Here is an 18497-nt window from a genome sequence, read left to right as displayed (position 1 = left end):
TGGGCAGAATTTGTGGGTTTCTGCATCAGGTGGGGGCTGTGGAAAGCCCCTGAAGTTAATCTCGTTTGCCAACACGGCTCTAAACCAGTTTCAGATCTGGACGTCTGTTGACATGTGGTTTCCCTTTCGCAACTGGTGTCACAGCTGGAGACATCTGTGAATCCTTCCCTTTGTAGCTGCGCCAGGACCTGAGTCACGGTTCCTTCCCTTTTTGCGCTTTCTAAATCTCGACGGGCACAGCTACACTTATGCTGGGAGGTGGGTGCTTCCCCGCGCAGGTAGAGACACACGCGAGCTCTGCTCCAGCTCTTGTGCTAAAAATAGAAGTGCGGCTCTGGCTAGGCAAAACCCACCAGACCCCCTGGGCCACTCCTTCGCTCCTGAGAAGATCAGATAGTAGTGTTTATTAGGGGTGAGCTGAGAAGGCCTGGTTACCCAGTACAGCAAGAATTTCAGGGGCAGAGAGTCACAGAGTGTCCTGCCAGGCCGTTGCTCTGTGGTGTGTGTACAGAGCCTAGCGTAATGGGGTCTTGGTCCACTGCTGCGGGGGGGGCTCCTAGGTACTACAATAATACAAACTAATAATAATAATTGACTTTACCGATCGCCACGCTTTCAATGTTGTCAACTCCAAGCAGTCAAAAATCACGAGTCAGGTCTAGGGTGACCATACGTCCTGTTTTGGCTGGGACAGTCCCTGCTTTAAGCCCGGTCCCAGCCGTCCCCACTTTTTTGGCAAAAATGGGCATTTGTCCCGTTTGCTCTTGCTCAGTTGGCAGGAGCAAACCGAACAAATGCCCAGTTTGCCAAAAAAGTGGGGTGCACCCCCCTAGGGGACGTGTGGAGGAACGTTTATGGGGGCGAGTGCGACGCAAGATGCCAGGTAGCAGGGCTCCGGCTGGGAGCCCTGAGCGGTGTGGGGTTCAGACAGTCAGCCCCAGGCACGTGGGGCTCGGGAGGTCAGCCCCAGGTGGCCCGGGTGTCAGGCGGTGTTCCCTCTAATTTTTCCTACTCATGTGCAGAATGAATCTTGCTCCCCTCCCCAGGCCCCGCCACTCCTTACCTCTCTCCTCTCCAGGGCCCTGCGGTGTGGCCCTTTATAGCCTGCCGCACGGCCACGCAGCTCAGAGGGAATTTAGGTCTCAGGCGAGTAGCGATGCCAGGTGGCTTGGGCCAGTCCCACAGTGTCCCATTTTTACTTGGGGAAATATGGTCCCCCTAGTCAGGTCCCCCACACGTCATCAGTTTGCCATATAGTATATGTTGGGTTCTGTTTATTTGCCTGCTACGATTCTCACATAACCACCTGACTCCAGGGGCTGGGGCTTTAAGAAAAACACCAACTATTGCAATAAAAGTCAAGAGTTGGCAAAAACTGACCGGCGGCAGAGTTCCAGCTCTCAATGGGTTTTTGCTATCCAGCCCTATCTCATCCCTCTGCACGTGGCCAACACCAGATGTTACACAGGAAGAATGTGACAAAGGCGTTTATACAACAGTGTGTCTGTGGGGGAAGTTTCTTCTTAACCCCCATCAGCCAGTGGTTAACTTGTGAGTCCAAGCCTGGGGGCTGATCGTCCTCAGGAGGTGTCTACGATGCATCTGTGAGAGAGCCTCCCAGCCCGAGGCAACAGACTTGTGCTAGCCGGGCGCATGCTAGTGCCTTAAAAATAGCTATGTAGCTATTGCATTGACATTGCCACTATGGCTGGAGCTCGGGGTCTCCAGCCCCCGCTTCTTCCCCCACATGCTGCAGCTGTTCTTATGATCAGTATAAAAGTCTAACCCTTTTCGGAATCCCGCAAAGCTCCGGGCCTCAGTGGCACCCAGTGGCATTGAGTTCCACAGGCTAATTACACATTGTGTAAAAAAAAATAAAAATCCATTTGGTCGGTTTTAAATGTTGTTGCCTTTTCATTTTCTTTGGTCTTTAATTTCACACTGCATCAAACTGGTAAAGGTAAACAGCTTGGGGTTGTGGTGGCAGCGGTGTTATTGTGGTGGTGGTATTATTATTATAACAGCGTTCACCCAAAGGGTCCCAAATCCCTTTACAACCAGGGCTGGTGGGAAAATAGGGGATGGGGGAGAGGGAATTTCATTCAAAGAACTGGGAGTATGTTTTCCTGAATTTTCTCTCCAATTTCAAAAAATCAAAATTCCCCGGGAGGATAAATAGGGTAAAGATTGCGAGGGGCTCAGCCGCTCCAGGGAAAGGCTCCATCGACGGATTTCAGGCAGACAGGATGTGTCCCCCACAGGAGCAGGTCAATGCAGATTCATTCAGTGAAAACTCTGTGGCCACGGAGTGATGCTCTTGAGGAGAACCGAGGGTGGATTCCTAGAATCAGTGGCTGCAGCTCTGGTGCACATGGAGCGGCATTCCCCTTCTGGCCCCAGGCGTGGGATGAGTGGCCTGGGGGCTGTCCCAGGTGCGGGGTGGCTGTACAGAATGAGCAGGCAGGGGAAGTCCCAGCTAAGTGCTGGAGTGAAAGTAAAAAGGGCAGAAACTGAAAATAAATAACATCCGCCAGGAAGAATGTTCCAAAAAGCAAATTCCCCCTTCGGCGCCTGAGCTCCTCGGGAACGATGAAGCCACTCAGCAGCAGACAAAGGGCCTTGACGGATAGGAAACTGCAGACGGCTTGAGCGAGCAGCTGGCCAAGCAGAGGAACCCCTCTTCACCCCGAGATAGGGACCTGGTGGTTGTAGCCGACAAGCCGCTGAGTGGGGAGAGCACTGACGGAATGACAGGTCACCCTTTTCCACCACCCTGGGCCTCCCAAGGGGTAGGCATGGTGCCCATTGGACCCCAGCAGGGCTGGGAGGATGGCACTAGATTGGGACTCAGGAGATCTGGGTGCCAGTGTTGCTACTTGGTCAAATATCATGATTCATCCTCCTCCCCCACCCCCAAATCCTGAGATGCTAAAAGTAATCAGTGTTGGAGTCTTTGTATTTGCCGTCTGGCCTTTGAGCCACTAGGGGGTCACTTTCTCAACCGTCTCTCTGCAAACACGAAGGCTGGAAGCTTAAATGAAAACTGAAATCCTCTGATAATCCCCTGAGTCCAGGAGCTGGGGCTTTAAAAACACCTCAAATATTGGGAGACTCGTGATAAAATTCTGACCTCTGGCAACACTGCCTCTGTCACGGACACCAAACTTGTGGTGTGTTCTGTAATTAGAGTTCACCACACCAGGAACAAATGTGAACTCCTGGATTACTATAACAGTTTCACCATGGAGTCACCGACAGTCCCCTTAGACTCCCCAGCCTATCTCGACACCCAGGCAAACTGGATTTAATGATAAATGGTCACTTACACCAAAAATCACCCCACATCCGGTTGCTCCCAGTCCCAAGAGACCAGTCACTAACTTACTCCAGATCAATTGGTACTCCAGATCTTACACCAAAGACAACGCTGGCAGCCAATTCTATAGTAAATGAACTAAAGGTTTATTCACTAAGAAAAGGAAGTGAGAGTTATTGAGAGGTTAAAGCGGGTTAAATATCTGCACAGGTGAGTCACAGTTTGTAATCCCAAACGGTGACCAGGATGTAATAAACTACTCGTTTCCCAGCAGTCTTTTCAGGGTACCCGGATTGTCTCTGAGGATCTCTGCTTTGCATCTGGTACACTTCTGTGTAAGAGTCCGAACAGTCCAGAGATGCAGGATCTTTAGAGCGTCTTCTGACAGAAAACAAGCTGAGAGCGTCTCTACCCACACAGGCTTTCCCTCTGACCTCCGGTCATCACACACAGTGGCCACTTGCTTTGAAATTCGCACTTTTCTCTGAAAGTCCTTCACTCGCATTCCACAAGGCTTCTTTGACGGGCTCTTTAGTTACAGGGTCTGCACAATGCATACAGCTGCTCTTGCATTATAACAGGATAAGTGAAAACAATGCAAGTGATGTCCCTTTAGATTTCATGGAGTTGAAACCCCAGATACACTCTTCTACTTTCAACAGTCACTTTGATCTATACTAAGACACAACTGAATTGGCCTGAACACGCTCTTTTGACATCACCTGGTCTGCCAGGGTCACACCAGGTACTCAGTTCGCCATGTACCAGCAGGGCCGCCGAGAGCGGGTTCGGGCCTAGGTGAAAAAAAATTTTTGGGCCCCCCAGCAAGGGCGGACTGGCTAAACAGGGCCAATGGGGGGGGGAGGGAAGCTGGGCCCCAGGCCCCCTTCCGGACCACCGGGCCCCAGTAATTTGTACCGGCTTTCCCCCCTTTCGTCGGCCCTGTGTACCAGCCCCCCTCTGCTAACCCTGTCAGTTTCTGCAGGATAACAGCCTGCTACACCGGTGCTCACCCATGCACGGCCGTGGCGGAGAAGCCAGAAAGCTGAGCAGATGCAGTGGGTTTAGGGCTATTTTGCACTGACCAGGCAGCGCCGAGCGTAGTGGGAAATGAGTCACTGAGCTTTCGTTTTAAAATTGTCCCTAGCCCTTCTCGTTGCAAAGGAAACCTTGCAAATGTCACCACGCTCAGTGCTGCCGCCAAACAGACAATCCAAAGCAGCAGCGCTCACCGGGCTGTGGACTGCTTCTGTGCATCTCCGTGCAAAGTGAACGCTAGAGCCTCATGATGAATGTCTGCGCATCAGCACTGTTAACAACTGCACTGCTGATCCTGAGGTGGTATCGGTCCAGGACACCTAGGACACGCATCTGTAACCTCAGGTATGTTTTTTACTAGCTCAGCTGCATATCGATGATCAGACACACGTAGGTTTGAAAAGTCTCGTGGTGATGGAGGAAAGCAGGTGGGCAGGGTGTGAGAAGTGTCCTGCGTACAGAAATTCAACCACAGCCTCATGAAGCTGTCAGCTCCTCTCTGAGTATTTCCTGTTTGCTCACTGCCTATTACCGGGGCTTCTGGGAGCAAGTCGAATCTGCTTCCCCTCTAACCCAGCTCTTCCCTCTGCCTCACGCACGGCTAGTGATGAGCAGGTTAGCTGGGGTTAGAAATCTGGTGGCATCAGACATTCCCAGGCGATTTCCTGTGGACCCGAGTTTGGGCTGTGACAAGAATCCAGTGGGAACCGTCCAATTTCAAAGTCATTCTCTAGACAAAACAGGAAATGAACATATAGAGTGTGCCACATCCCTCTCTAGTGGCCATTCCGCATGGAGGATAACAGCCTACTACTAGTGTAGCCAGCTGGTAGCAACGAAGTTGCTTCTTCAGTCACAGTGGTAAAGGCGTGTGCCTTGCGGGGGGAAGGTCCTGTACCAATGCCCCACGGTGGGAGGTGTTGCACACACACATGCTACAAAACTTAACTTGACCAAACTATTTCAAGCCTCGAAGGAGGTTGAGTCCGAGGATTGGGTGAAGGTTTATCTCCGCCGTTGTGACAGACATCTCTGGATGAAACAGGCAGGGGCTGGGGAGCTCACGGGCAAGTATCCTGATAGGCAGCAGGCATCACAGAACAAAACAGCGAGAAGAGTTCAATAGCAAGGAGGCTTTGGCGAGCTGGTGGGAGCGGGCTCTGCAGAGCAGAGTCGCATTTGATCATGAGCGTCACACACGGCACCCCAGGCTGGAGGGGAGCGGGGAAACGCAGCTGCCATCCATCCATCCAGCCATCCTGCCATGTAACAGGGACATAGGAATTGCTGGGTTACTGATTCAGAGCGATCTGGACCGCTTGCTAAACTGGGTGCAAGCAAACGCTAAGGGCTAAATGTAAACGTGCACATCTAAGAAGAAAGAATGCCGGCCGGACTTACAGGCTGGGGGCCTCTCTCCAGGGAAGCAGCGACCCTGAAAAGGACTTGGGGCCCGTGGTGGATAATCAGCGGAACATGCGTTCCCAGGGCGACGCTGTGGCCAAAAGGGTAATGCCATCCTGGGATGCGTGAACAGGGGACGCTCAAGTAGGAGCCGCGAGGTTATTTCACCTCTGCATTCGGCTCTGTGTTCAGTTCTGGGGCCCACACGGACGTTAATCAACTGAAGAGGGTTCAGAGAAGAGCCAGGAGGCTAATTAAAGGAGTGGAGAAGCTGCCTGCCAGTGACAGACTCAAGGAGCTCAAGCTATTTAGCTTAACAAAGAGCAGGTTAAGGGGTGACTGATCGCAGTCTGTGAGTACTTACAAGGGCAATGAATACTGAATCATGGGCTCTCCTGTCTAGCAGAGACGGGTCTAACACGCTCCGATGGCTGGAAGTTGGAGCTAGACAAATTCAGGCTGGAAATGAGGCCTAAGTTTTAGACAGTGCAAATAATTAGCCACTGGCACAACTTACCAAGGGTCATGAAGGATTTTCCATCCTTGACCATTTTAAAATCAGGACTAGATGTTTTCCCAAAAGCTCTGCTCTAGGAATTAGTCCGGGGCAGTTCCTGGCCTGTGCACTACAGGAGGTCGGACTAGGTGATCAGAGTCTTGGGGGTCTATAGATCTAGCCTGGATCAGACCTGAGGCCCATCTAGACCAGTATCCTGTCTCCAACAATGACCAGCACCAGAGGAAGGTGTAATCCCCCCTCAGTAGCAGATGTGGGATGACCAGCCCCCACATTCAGGTTCACCTTGGTCGCTAATCATTAGACGTTGGCTAAAGCTGGCTGTCTCAAAAGGGCAATTGTCCCATGAGCTCCACTTCCCGAAGTGGATCCTGTTGATATCATTCAGCTTCATCCTTCCCTCATCTTCTCCTTCTCTCAGGGAGTTTAATCTTTGCTCCTCGCGCCTTGTGTCCGGCTGCAGGAGATACCACTGCCGAGGAAGGTCAGTGAGGTCGGTGCTAGGCTGGACTCCGAGCATGGTCTGGGTTTGGCTCATTCTAGCCTCTGGTAGGACATTCCCCAGCTGAGAATGCCCCCCTTCCCCCGCCCCCGTCCTGCATCCCGCACCTGACAGTCTGGTCCCTGTGGCGTGTAGCCGTCTTCAGGACTATATTTTGCCACCATTGGTCTTCCTCCACCTAAGCTTTTGTGCTTGTACCATAGTGCCCAGCTCCATGGCTGCCGCTGGCATAAGGAGCCCACCCTTCAAGTTGTGCTTGATGGCATGGGTGGGGGAAGGGGGGTTGTGGCCAGCCCAGAGGTGTCACATGAAAAGTCCACGCCCTAGGTGACTAGCGACATGGACTTTGCCCTGGATGTCTTGCTGGCTCGTGGAGTCCTGGGCTGGAACTCACTTGCTGCCATGTGAAGGACGAGAGAACGTCTCTCGCGATGCAGCTCGCACTGGGTCACACACCTTGGCTCCTACTTATTCATGCTGGAAGGCTGGGCACGCGTGCGATTCACACGCCCTGGGGAGCTTGGAGCTGTACTAAAGGGGTCCCTAGGCCCATGGCAAGTCCCATCGATCCTTTGCTCCCTTGGCTAATGGACCCAGATTAAGCCCTAGGGACAGGCACTGAATGGTGGCTGAATGGAAGGCTCCTGAACCCCCTGGGCAGCCTCGCAGGGCATCGGGGAACAGGACAGGAGGAACCAGGCTGTGCAGACTCTCAGAGCGGGGACCGTTCCTCTGCTCCAAGCCTTCGCCGTGTGTCACGGTCCCAGCCAGTCTGCTCCTCGGATACGTCTACACTAGCTGCTGAAACTAGACCCTGTGGGCATGAACTCGGGTGGCTGGTCCAAGCTGCTGCCCATGTTACCCTGGCTATACTGCTATTCTGAGCGTACTAGCACGGGTCTGTCTGGCCCTGCTGGGGATCGGCAGTGTAAGCCGTGCCCTGTTTTACACTCACTGTTCTTCCTTTGTCAGGCACAAGATGTCAGTGCAGTCCCAGGAACGGAAAGTCTGTCCCTGCCCAGAGATGCTTGGCCAAGCTGCGCAGGGGACAGGAAATAATAGGACCTGGGTCTGTGTATCCACCAGGAATGGGGTCTGGATATGGAAGTGCAGACCCCGCATTGCTCTGCCCATCTGGAAGGGATTCTGGGTCCCATCCGCCTCCCTCGCAACCATCTGCCCTGCCTTTGATCCCCACTGCACTCAGACGAGTAGTGGCAGGGCAAAGGTTTTTCCTTCTTTGGGAGTGAAATGCAGAGCTTCTGCTCCAGATGGCCCATGGATCTCACTCTGAAGTTCACCCCTCAAAACAGAGGGGCTCAGAGAGCTTGTTTGGGTAGTGGAGCCGTTCATAGACTATCAGGGTTGGAAGAGACCTCAGGAGGTATCTAGTCCAACCCTCTGCTTAAAGCAGGACCAATCCCCAGACAGATTTTCCCCCCAGATCCCTAAATGGCCCCCTCAAGGATTGAACTCACAACCCTGGGTTTAGCAGGCCAATGCTCAAACCACTGAGCTATCCCTCCCCCCTGTTCTGGATCTCTGGGGCTGGAGAGGTTCTGGTGTCCCCAAGATCTTTATTGAGTGTGTTTAATGTGTTCCTGGACAGCAAGTGAAACCTGCTCCCAGCGACAACCCCCCAAGCTCCATATTGGTAGTGTGTGGCGGGAGGGAAACATAATGCAAAGGATAATGTCAAACCGAATGATATCTGGGGAACCCCTGTGTGGTCCTCCCAGCACCCAGAGGGTGGGTACCTGTGAGCAGATACACAAGGAGCTGCAGTTCAAGGCCAGCAGCATGTCCGACTCTTGTCCGGGGGAGGGCCGAGGCTGCACTGGGGATATGTTCTAGGTGATGAACTCTTTGATGAAGCTCCTTCAATTTGGTCTCCTCCGTGGTCACCATACAGGCGGACGCAGGGCAGGAGAGGAAACAGAGGCAGGAAATTACTTGCCCAAGGTCACAGGACCAGTGATAAGGCTGGGGTAAGTTCCCACTTCCCCGAGCTCTAGTCCCGTGCCCTAGTCACTGGACCACCTCCCCTCTATCCCATCGTTGTAGTGACGCCAATGGAGCAATGCTGATTTACACCAGCTAAGGATGTGGCCCAGTGAAAACAAAGTATCTTACACTCCTGTCTGGAGCATCCATTCGCCGCTCAGTCTCGTGCTGCCTCCATCACCCACACCCCAAATCCACCTAGGGCTTCAGTCACGGATTTGGAGAAACACCTTGAATGCCTGCTTCCCTGGGTCCCTCTTTACAACGTCCAAAGTCCCTTTTAAAGCACCTCAGCACAATAGCTGTTTCTCCGCCTCCTCCCTTATGAGTGTAGGTGCTTTGATCTGGCCCAGCGACCAAGCTTTTACTGCTAATTGGCCTGGCTGGAGGAGTCAGCCTGAGCCAATTCCCCAGGTGTCCTGAGCTTCAGAGGTCCAACCCCTCTCAAAGCCCCATATGGGACGCCACTTATATTGCTGCACCCAAGTGGGGGTAGAACGGGGGAACCTCTGGATCCAAAAGCTTGAACCTCTGCTCCCTGAGCTAAAAGACCCAGTTCTGTTAGCCGAAGCTGTAGCAGGTAGAGTGGGCTCGGAAAGTTTTTTTCGGAATGTGCCAATTCATCAAAATCGAAACTGTTCACAGGAAATAGTCAGTTTCAATTCAACGGTTTCTCAGGTCCCAGATGGAACTTCTGGTCAGCAAGAAGGAACACAAGCAAGATCTGAGAACGGCGAATAGCCCCGTGCTAGAGCACTCACCAGGGACGTGCGAGACGCAGGTGCAAGTCTTTGCTCTACCTGCTTTAGACCAGGGACTTGCCCCGGGGGCTCCCCCAGCCCAGATGAGTGCCCCAAGGACTGCAGTCTCTCTCCTGCTCCGTGTTTTTGAAAGCAATTTTGAACGGTCTCGGTTTCGTCCTGGTGCTGGAAAAATCTCTGAAATCCTGAACATTTTCCTGGGATGGGAAAACATTTTCCCACCCAGCTCTAGCGGCAGGCTCATCGACTTCAATAGGTCTCCCAGAGGGGGACAGAACGCCGCACCGAGTGGGTTGCATACAGGGTTCGCATAATCCATTCTGCGTGTGATTCCCACTTCACCCATCACAGACACTTGTAGCACAGTGGAGACCTGCACCTCGGCTGGTCCAGATGGCTGGGCAGAGGTAGAGCTAAGGGTGTCTCCACCTTGCAGTGGGCTAGGGCTGGCTGTTGTGGATGGATAGTGCCATTGTTCTTCAGTGGCTGCTAGGGATGGTGGCACAGGGGTGGCACCAGAGGCCATGAGCTAACAGTGGCTTGAGTTGGCTGTAGGGCTAGGCACGGAACAAAGATGCTTTTGCCCTGCAGCAAGGCTGCGTGGAAGGGTTTGGTGCAAATTTTGATCGTGCATGAAATCTGGGCACTGCCTCGTTGGAGCTGCCCGGGCCTTGGAGATATCGTCGCCTGTGGGCTGCAACGCACTAAGGACCACGCCTACAAAATGTACCCAGCATGCAGCCTAGTAGATCTGCCGCGATTCCTGACAACTGGCAGCGTGTAGCCACTCCGGCGCTAATGCTACTGAGGAATGTCAGATTCTGTGCGCGCTCAGCCTGAAAGCCAATGCATTTGTTCCTTGTTATTCCGTGTTGGGGATTTTCACACATGCCGTCCCCAAGTACGGGAAGCAGGAGGGTAAAAACAGACTAATTATCCACTTACCGTGTCAACGCAACCTGCATCCTCTAGGGAAATATCAAGATTCTGACTCCATCAACATAATGACCCCAATTAAAAATTAGAACTCCACTCCCAGATCCATGCTGGGCCAGAACCTCGCACAGCGCAGAGGCCGCCGCAAGCTGGGAATGTTCCCAGGAAAAAAGATGTCTGCGTGTGTTATTATGTTGGTGGGTTTGAAACCTGCTTTGCCAGCAGACAGAAGGAGCAGCCGTGAACAGGCTGTGTCTAGAGACAACTGCCTCCCCGGTGCCTCCTTTCAGCATGTACCCCAATGGAAACAGGGTGAAATCAGGAAAGGGATGGATAGACAGATGGATGGGGTGGAATCTGATTAATGCCCAGAGTCCTAAGCTGGGTATTTTCAGGGCCCCCCCACAGAGCTGGAGTGTGCCACAGTTAATTGCTCTAAGTTCTTGATGCACTTTCTCATATTACAAATCTCCGATGGGGAAATAGTGCCGATAACGATCGTCAGGAAAGAGAGAGAGCTGGGCCTGCCTGGGTCGGGTCTGTTCTACAGTAGGGATACAGAATGAGCTGGCCCACATTTTTCGATTAAAAATGGCTTTTTTCATGGGAATAGTCCCCTTCTGGCAAAAAAAGTTCAGGTTTTCATGGAAAACCCCCACCCCTCAATTTGTGTGTGTTCAACAAAAGCCTGAAAACGTTTGAAGGAAAATTTGGTTGCAAATGAAAACCTCTTCCTTGGAATATTTTGCAGGAATAAAACCCATTGGTGGCCTCGCTCTGTGGTGTACGTATCCCCAGGAGAGACGTGGGGAATGCTAAGCAGAGAGGTGGAGATTTTCAAAGTGCCCTAAGAGATCTGGTCCCCCAGCCCTCATTAATGGGCACTGAGCATCCAACACCCAGATCCTTAAAGGTGCTTAGGTGCCCAACTCCCATGGGATTTTGGCAGCTCAACACCTTTGAGGATCAGGGCCCAAATCCCTTAGGCAGCTTGGAAAGTCTCAGCCCTGGTGGCAGTGCAGTACATTCCATGAGTAACTCCTGCTTGATAAGCTCCGTTATGTATTGACCTGAGCATGTCAGCAATAGCTGGGCCCCTCACCGGACAGTGAAGAAGGAGAAGGCCTTGGTCACCTCATGGATTCTCAGCCGGTTGGTAACATGCAGGCTGGGTAAGGATGCTGAGCTAAATTCCCACATCCAAACCTATCCCCTGGGATATTCCACTGGCTTTCCGTGTCATTGGAGGCTGCAAATTCAGGCTGGGCACATCCACGTTCAGGAAGGTGCAGACAGGGTCTCGGAGCCAGCCCAGCGTCTTGCCTTCAAAGCCAGCTGGAGTGCTGGAGTACGGGTGTGCCTCCCTACATTTCACATGAACCTGGGGTGGATTTCCCAGAGAGCCGGGGCTGGGTTCTGAGCAAGCCAGGGCTGGGTTTCAAGGGAATTTGAGACGATTTCAGGGGTTGGGTGGAAACCAGAAGAAAGCCGACGCCCGTAGGTGGGTGCTACATGGAACAAGGCAAAATCCTGAAGTGCCTAAAAGTGCAATTTCTTTGTGTTTGGGGGTTTGCTTGGGGCGGGGGCCCCCCACATGGATTGAGGGGTTTGCCAGACCCGGAGAGCACAGAAAGCGCTGGAATTTGCCCTGAGCTAGCAGCTAAGCAAAGGGTCGGGGTCTGGATGGAGCTGATCCCCCCCGCCGCCTTAATTGGCTGGGTGCATCACGGAGCAGCTTCTCCATCCTTTGAGGCCCCCGTCAGAGGCAGGAGGCCGGGGGTCGAGGCCTGATTGGATCTGATGACGTCCAGAGTCCTCGCAGCCGAAATCCTGTTCCTGTTTCTCTAACTAGCAGGATTCAATTATTTATGTCATTGGGCCTGGTTCTCCTCCCCTCGTGTTTGTGTAAGTCAGGAGTGAGCGCCACTGAGGTCGCTGGAGTTCTGCTGGGGTGAGCAGGAGGCAGGTTAGGGGCCTGCCGCTGCTGCAGCCGTGATAAATATTTCACTTGTTTTGACTGTTTTTCCTAGCTGGATCCATATGTTTCTCTACAAACAAACAGCAACTTGTTCTGCAGCGAGGGGCAGGGAATTCGCTCCGGCCTGGGGCTGCGCTCAGCAGCCACGTGGCACCAGGCGACCGTCCTGCAGGGGGCGCTGCACACTGCGGGAGCAGAGATAAGGATGGGTGGGGAGCCCAGGACAGGGGGACGTGGCTGGGGGACCTGCCTCAGGTTATATGGAGGGACCGTGGCTCGGGACTCTGTGATCCTAAGAACCTCTCAGTGCCAGCTGGCAAGTGGGTTACAAGAATATGCCCATATGTACACTGGGGTTCACAAAGAACATCAGGACTATGCTGGTTATCCCTAGAGCTGTGAAATGTATGTACAGATATCGTGTAAAGGGTTACGCAGGTACAGTGAAAATATAGCCCTAAAATCTGTATCCGGGCACAGCTGATGAACAGGGGCAAAGGATGTTTATTCCCCTGGCCCTCTTGTTCGGCACATACATTAAGCATGTAAGCCAGCACATGTACCTACAAAGTCGCCAGGGCCGGAGATGTGAAACCAAGAGGGAGGGAGCATGCCGGAGAATGAGCTATGGGGGTTCGTCCTGACTGAGGTACAAACAATGAACATTGGGGACCGTAAGGAGAAGGCCCCTAGAAAGTAAGTGAGCAGGGCAGTTACAGCCATGGAAATGGGACTACAACCAAACATGGCTGAAGCGCTGCCAAGGGCGTGTGCGGGGAGATAAAACTTCTGTATCTAGGAGGTTAGGTTAAGTTTAGTCTCTAGAAAACATGTTCTGATTTTGTTTTATATGCAGCCCTTTTGTCTCCATGATGCCTCTCACTGTCTCTTGAATCTGGACCCTTCAATAATCAACTTATTGCTGGTTTCACTATAAATCTATCTCAGTGCTGCGGTGTCAGGCCTGGAGCAGATCCTGAGTCGAAGCAGACAAGCTGGTGGGTACACTGTTCCCTTGGTATTCTGGGGGTGTTCAGTGGATAAGGGGCAGGACACTACAGGGGGACGCTTCAAAGGGGCTCAGGGACTGGGGTGCATCTATTGTTAACCTGCCAGGCACAGCAAAGGTGGCTGCCAAGCTGGTGGTGGGGAACTGACACAAGCACGACTCCCTCATGTTGGAGGCCGGGGGCAACAAGGTGATTCACAGTCCTGGGTACCCCGAGAACCGTCACAGACCCCTCCCTTAGAGCGCCAGTCACGCCTACCAAGCACTGCATTGGCACATCACTGCTGTCGTTCAGGGGCGAGCGGAGCGGGCGGCCGGAGAGATGCCCAGGTGGAATGGCTGTACAGCCCCCTAGCATCAGGACAGACGCTGCCCTCTAGATGCTCCAGTCTGCCAGCTGGCTGCCTCCACACTGGGCAGGACCAGCAGTGGGGCTAATGGCGAGGCCTAGGTCTGGGCCCCCATTCTGACACTCACTGTGGCGTGTTCTAGGCTGGCTGCAGGCTTTGCAGGATCCTGGGGGGGGGCCCATCCAGCTCTCTCTCCACCCCCGTTTCCACTCCGGGGCTGGGCCTAGTGTGCAAACCAGCTCCGTAGGGTTGTCAACTTTGTAATATTTAAAAACTGGACACTCCAGGAGGAGTGCCAGTACCTCCCCCGCCCGGCTCTTCCCCCTAAGGCCCTGCCCCTACCCCATCCCTTCCCCGAGGCCCCACCCCCCATTCACTCTTCTTTCCAGGCGCTCACTGTTTCCCCCCCACCCCCCACCCCTCTGCCCGGGTTGGGAGGGACTCACCTGCGGAGCCTTGGCTGGCAGCTGCAGCCACCTGATGCAGGTAGGAGGCGGCCCCGGCTGAGTAGGGGCTGGCGCGGGTGATGATCCAGCACCTTCCCTTCCCGCAGAAACCAGACTTGGGTGTCTGGTCAGTAGCGCTGGCCCCCTTTTTTGATCAGACTTTCCAACTGAAAACCAGACACCTGGCCACCCTAATGCTGAGAATTCAAGCTCAGCCTTGCAAAGCCATCATTCAGGGAGGGGGCGTCCCCTGCAAGGGCAGACAGGGCGGGCACTCCCTTATTTGCCGGTTCCCGTCACAGCAAAAGGGGTGAGGTTCCCCCCCCCCCAGAAAGGGACACAACCCTCCCAGTCTGCAAAAGGGGGTGGGGTGAGCAGGGAGGCATCAAAACCCAGAGCAGCAAGTAGGGGTAAGTAATCTCCTCTTCTCCAGAGGTAAGGAGACCGAAAAGCTCCAGGGATGTCTCGAGGAGACAGAATGCAACAAGAAGCGGCAACAGGCACTTCCTATCTGTCAAGGCATTTGTATCAGATTCATCACCATGGTACCTGAGTGCATTGGGTGAAAGGACCTTGAGCAATATTCTCCCAATTTATTTCTCTTACAGAGGAAGAATAAAATATATCATGTCAGTTTTTTATCATCTCCATTTTATTCTATATATAGTCTATCTATCTATCTATCCACACCCACCCACACAGCAACAAGATACCGCAAGAGAAATAGCAAGAGGAAAAAATAAGCGAGACCTCTTTATAAATAAAATAAAAGAAGCATGGGGCAGGAGATTTTGGGACCCCATGCTCCAAGCAGAGGGTCTGTAACACTGACATCTAAGCCTGGCTCCTGCCAGAGGTCAGTTCTACGTGATGGTGCTTGGAGTATGTGCCGCGAGGCGAACACAGCCCTGTTCGGCTCAGTTGCACCGTTGCACGGCTGGAGAAATGCCCTTTGAAGTTCATGGGGCTATTCTGAGTCTGCAATCTTGCTGCAGGCGTTTGCTTTAGGAATCTCTCGGATGGAAGCAGAGTGGAGGAGTGCCGCAGACGTACCTCGCGTGTAATAAACCTTGACCTGACTGTCAAGCGACAGGCCTGAGGCATGGTTCTCTTAGAGGGAGCAGACCCATTGAGTGGCCGTCCCATGGAACCAAAAGCCGTGGAACTCCCAAGGGCTGTAGTCCCCTAGGGGTGGAAGCTCCAGGTCCTTCCGGGATCATGGAGGAGAAGGACCTCATGCACTGTGTGTTCAGGGCTGTGAGAAATGCTGGAGGGGAGACTGACTCACCAATGGGGAACCCTGTCACCACTTTAAGAAAGGCGGTTGGATGCGTCCACAGCGACACCTTCTCCAAGGAGAATTTAGTGCCGCTACCTCAGTCACTTGAGCCAGAACTTCACTGATTCTATGAGCTGAAGCCACTTCCCCCAGGACAGCAGCCTTGCATGTAGGTACCTGAGCTTGCTGGTATGAAAAGATGCTTCCATCAGTTCCAATCGCCCACTTTGATGGCTGCTCTGCCCTGGCCCAGCCCCTATCTTCCCACCCCATCACCAACTGCCCCTTATCTTCTGCAACTAGCTTAAACACTTTCTCCTCACCTTCAAGTCCCTACGTGACTTAGCTCCCATGTACCGATCAGTTCCCTCTCTGTGCCCCAGCCACATGACCAGGCAGCCCCTTGTGCCCTTCTCTGAGTGCTATCCTAGCACAAATATCCTGGGCTTCTCTCAGTCTGTCCGCAGCCACCACCAGCACCGAGACCGTGAAGCGCTGCGTGGATTGCCAATGGCAGACCTCTCCGATATTCAATATTCCTGGATGACAATCAACATCAAAGAGATGGAGCGCAGCTCTCCTCGGAATCTGCAACCTTCAGCAGTATTCGACTGCTGCAGTGGATCAGACATGAAACGTCGGGCGTTGCGTAGAGCGGGGGAGAGCGGAGATTACAAATATAAAAGTAGGAAGGTGGATTTGGTTTTAAAACCAACAGTTGAACAGATACTAATAAAAAACATAAAGTCAACACCTCTGGCGGGTGCAGGGACCTCAGATAGCCAGAAAAATAACAAATCAAAGGCCTCACATACACTTGTAGACAGATAAAAACTCTGAGCCAAAATGTTCTATGAATATTTAACTAACATAAATATTTAATTAGCAGATAGAGAGGGAGAGAGAGAGAGATTAACAGAAAAGTTATATATACTCTCTCATGACATCAAAAGGCTCCAACCAGACCATGGCTAGATGGCGCCAGCTCCTGTGGAGGGCGGCCGAGTACTGCTGAGCTGGAGAAAAGGTTCCCAGTGAGGGTCTGTCTGCTTCCTTCGGGGGTTGTCTCCTCTCCAAGGAGGGAGAGGACCAGCCTGTGCAGTGGGGAAGGGCAGGAAGATGATGCGGAGCAATGGAGTCGGGGAGCTAAGCAACATGTGTGCAGGGCGCTGGGGGGAGAGTTACCCACAGAAGCGCCATGAGCTTCCAGGTGAGGTGGACAGAGCTGTCCAGACAAAAGACTTTTTCAGACAACCTATAATTAGACTGTGACACTCATTGCCACAGGAAGTTGTCAAGAGTCAAGAGGGACTGACATTTATATGGATCACAAGAATAGCCAGAGTCATAATGGTTAACGAGAACAAACATAAGGGAGAGACATTAAATCTTGTGCTCTAGGGCTGCAGCCGAGTTCTGTTAGAGATGAGGATGGGACTTTCATAGGGGGTAGACTATTCCCCATCTTCCACTGTGGGGCGCTGCACTTTCTTCTGGGACAGGCTGCTGTCAGGTTGCTGGATTAGATGGACCTTGGATCTGATTCAGTCTAGACATTCCTATGCCACGAAGGTGATGAGCATAAACATTCACCGGGAGCTGGGCACCTACCTCCCTTAGGTGTCTTTGAAAGCCCCAGCCTAAGTACCTAGCTAGCTAGATACCATAGAAGGCCACGGAACACACATCTCATAGACTCCAAGGCCAAAAGGGACCATCACAATAATCTAGTCTGATCTCCTACACATCGCAGGCTGCAAAACCTCGCCCACCCACTCCTGTAGTAGGTCCAACACCTCCGGCTGAGTTACTGAGGTCCTCAAAACTTGACTTAAAGATTTCAAGGTACAGAGACTCCACCAGTTACTCTAGTTCAAACCAGCAAGTGACCCGTTCCCCAGGCTGCAGAGGAAGGCAACCCCCACCTCGAGCATGTGGGCGAGAGCCACCAGCCAGACACCTGGGAAAAATTCTCTGAGTAACTCAGAGCCCTCCCCACCTAGTGCCCCACCTCTGGCCACTGGAGAACTCCCTCTCCAAGTCCGTGCCCTTGGGCCTGCCTATGAGACTGGCTGTTTGAACAATGTGGCCATGGCCTCCACCCCCCAGTCCTTTTCTCCTACAAAGTGAATCAGACTTGGAGGAGAGCAGGGGGGTCCACTCCCTGCTCAGAGCAATGCTGGGCTTCCTTTGAAGGAGATGCAGGTGTGACCCACATACCATTGCGTTGCTTACCCCATGGGTTGTGCCAGGCTATAGCAGATTTCTACCATGTGAGAGGAAGCTACTGAAGCCCTTTGCCCTAGACTCTGGGTCTCACTCTGATCTCACACTGGTGTAAGGAGGAGCTCATTGAAATCAATGGAGTTATACTGGTGTCAAGTGGTGTAAGTGAGATCCACGCCCTCCGAGAGAATTGCATTGTGGGAAAATCCTGACTCCGCACACTGGGTCCCATTTCCTTCCCATCCCTTTCACCTCCAAGATAGCAGCTCTGCTTCAGCATAGCCTCCCCCGAGCAGAAAGGAGCAGAACCATCTGAGTCGTCCATTTCATTTTCCATGAGCCGCAAGAGACCGGATGAAAGCGACACGCTGCCCTGCTACAACAGGAATGACAAGAAACAGGAGGTGTGGGCGTAGGCGCCCCGGGGGCTGGCTCTTGTTCCTTCACCCGGCGTTAGCTTGTAAGGAATAACGAGAACTGCCGCACGATCTGGTGGCCTCAGGCAAGATGCAAAATGGCAGCTGTCTCCAGGGCTTGTGGTTGAGTCTCTTGTTTGTGTGTGTTTGTAGAGGATGGAAAAGTCCTCCTACCACAGAGGGAAAAACCCCTTCCCACCATCCTGCTTCTTCTGCCCGCCACCTACAGCCACTAAGGATGGATAGATAGATAGATAGATAGATAGAGGGGGTGGATGGGGATAGATAGATAGATAGATAGATAGATAGATAGAT

This window comes from Terrapene carolina, unplaced genomic scaffold (assembly GCF_002925995.2).
Source record: "Terrapene carolina triunguis isolate 2854851 unplaced genomic scaffold, T_m_triunguis-2.0 Scaffold33924, whole genome shotgun sequence".
Classification (NCBI taxonomy): domain Eukaryota; kingdom Metazoa; phylum Chordata; order Testudines; family Emydidae; genus Terrapene; species Terrapene triunguis.
The sequence above is the reverse complement of the archived record's forward strand: the minus strand, read 5'-3'. Positions refer to the sequence as shown.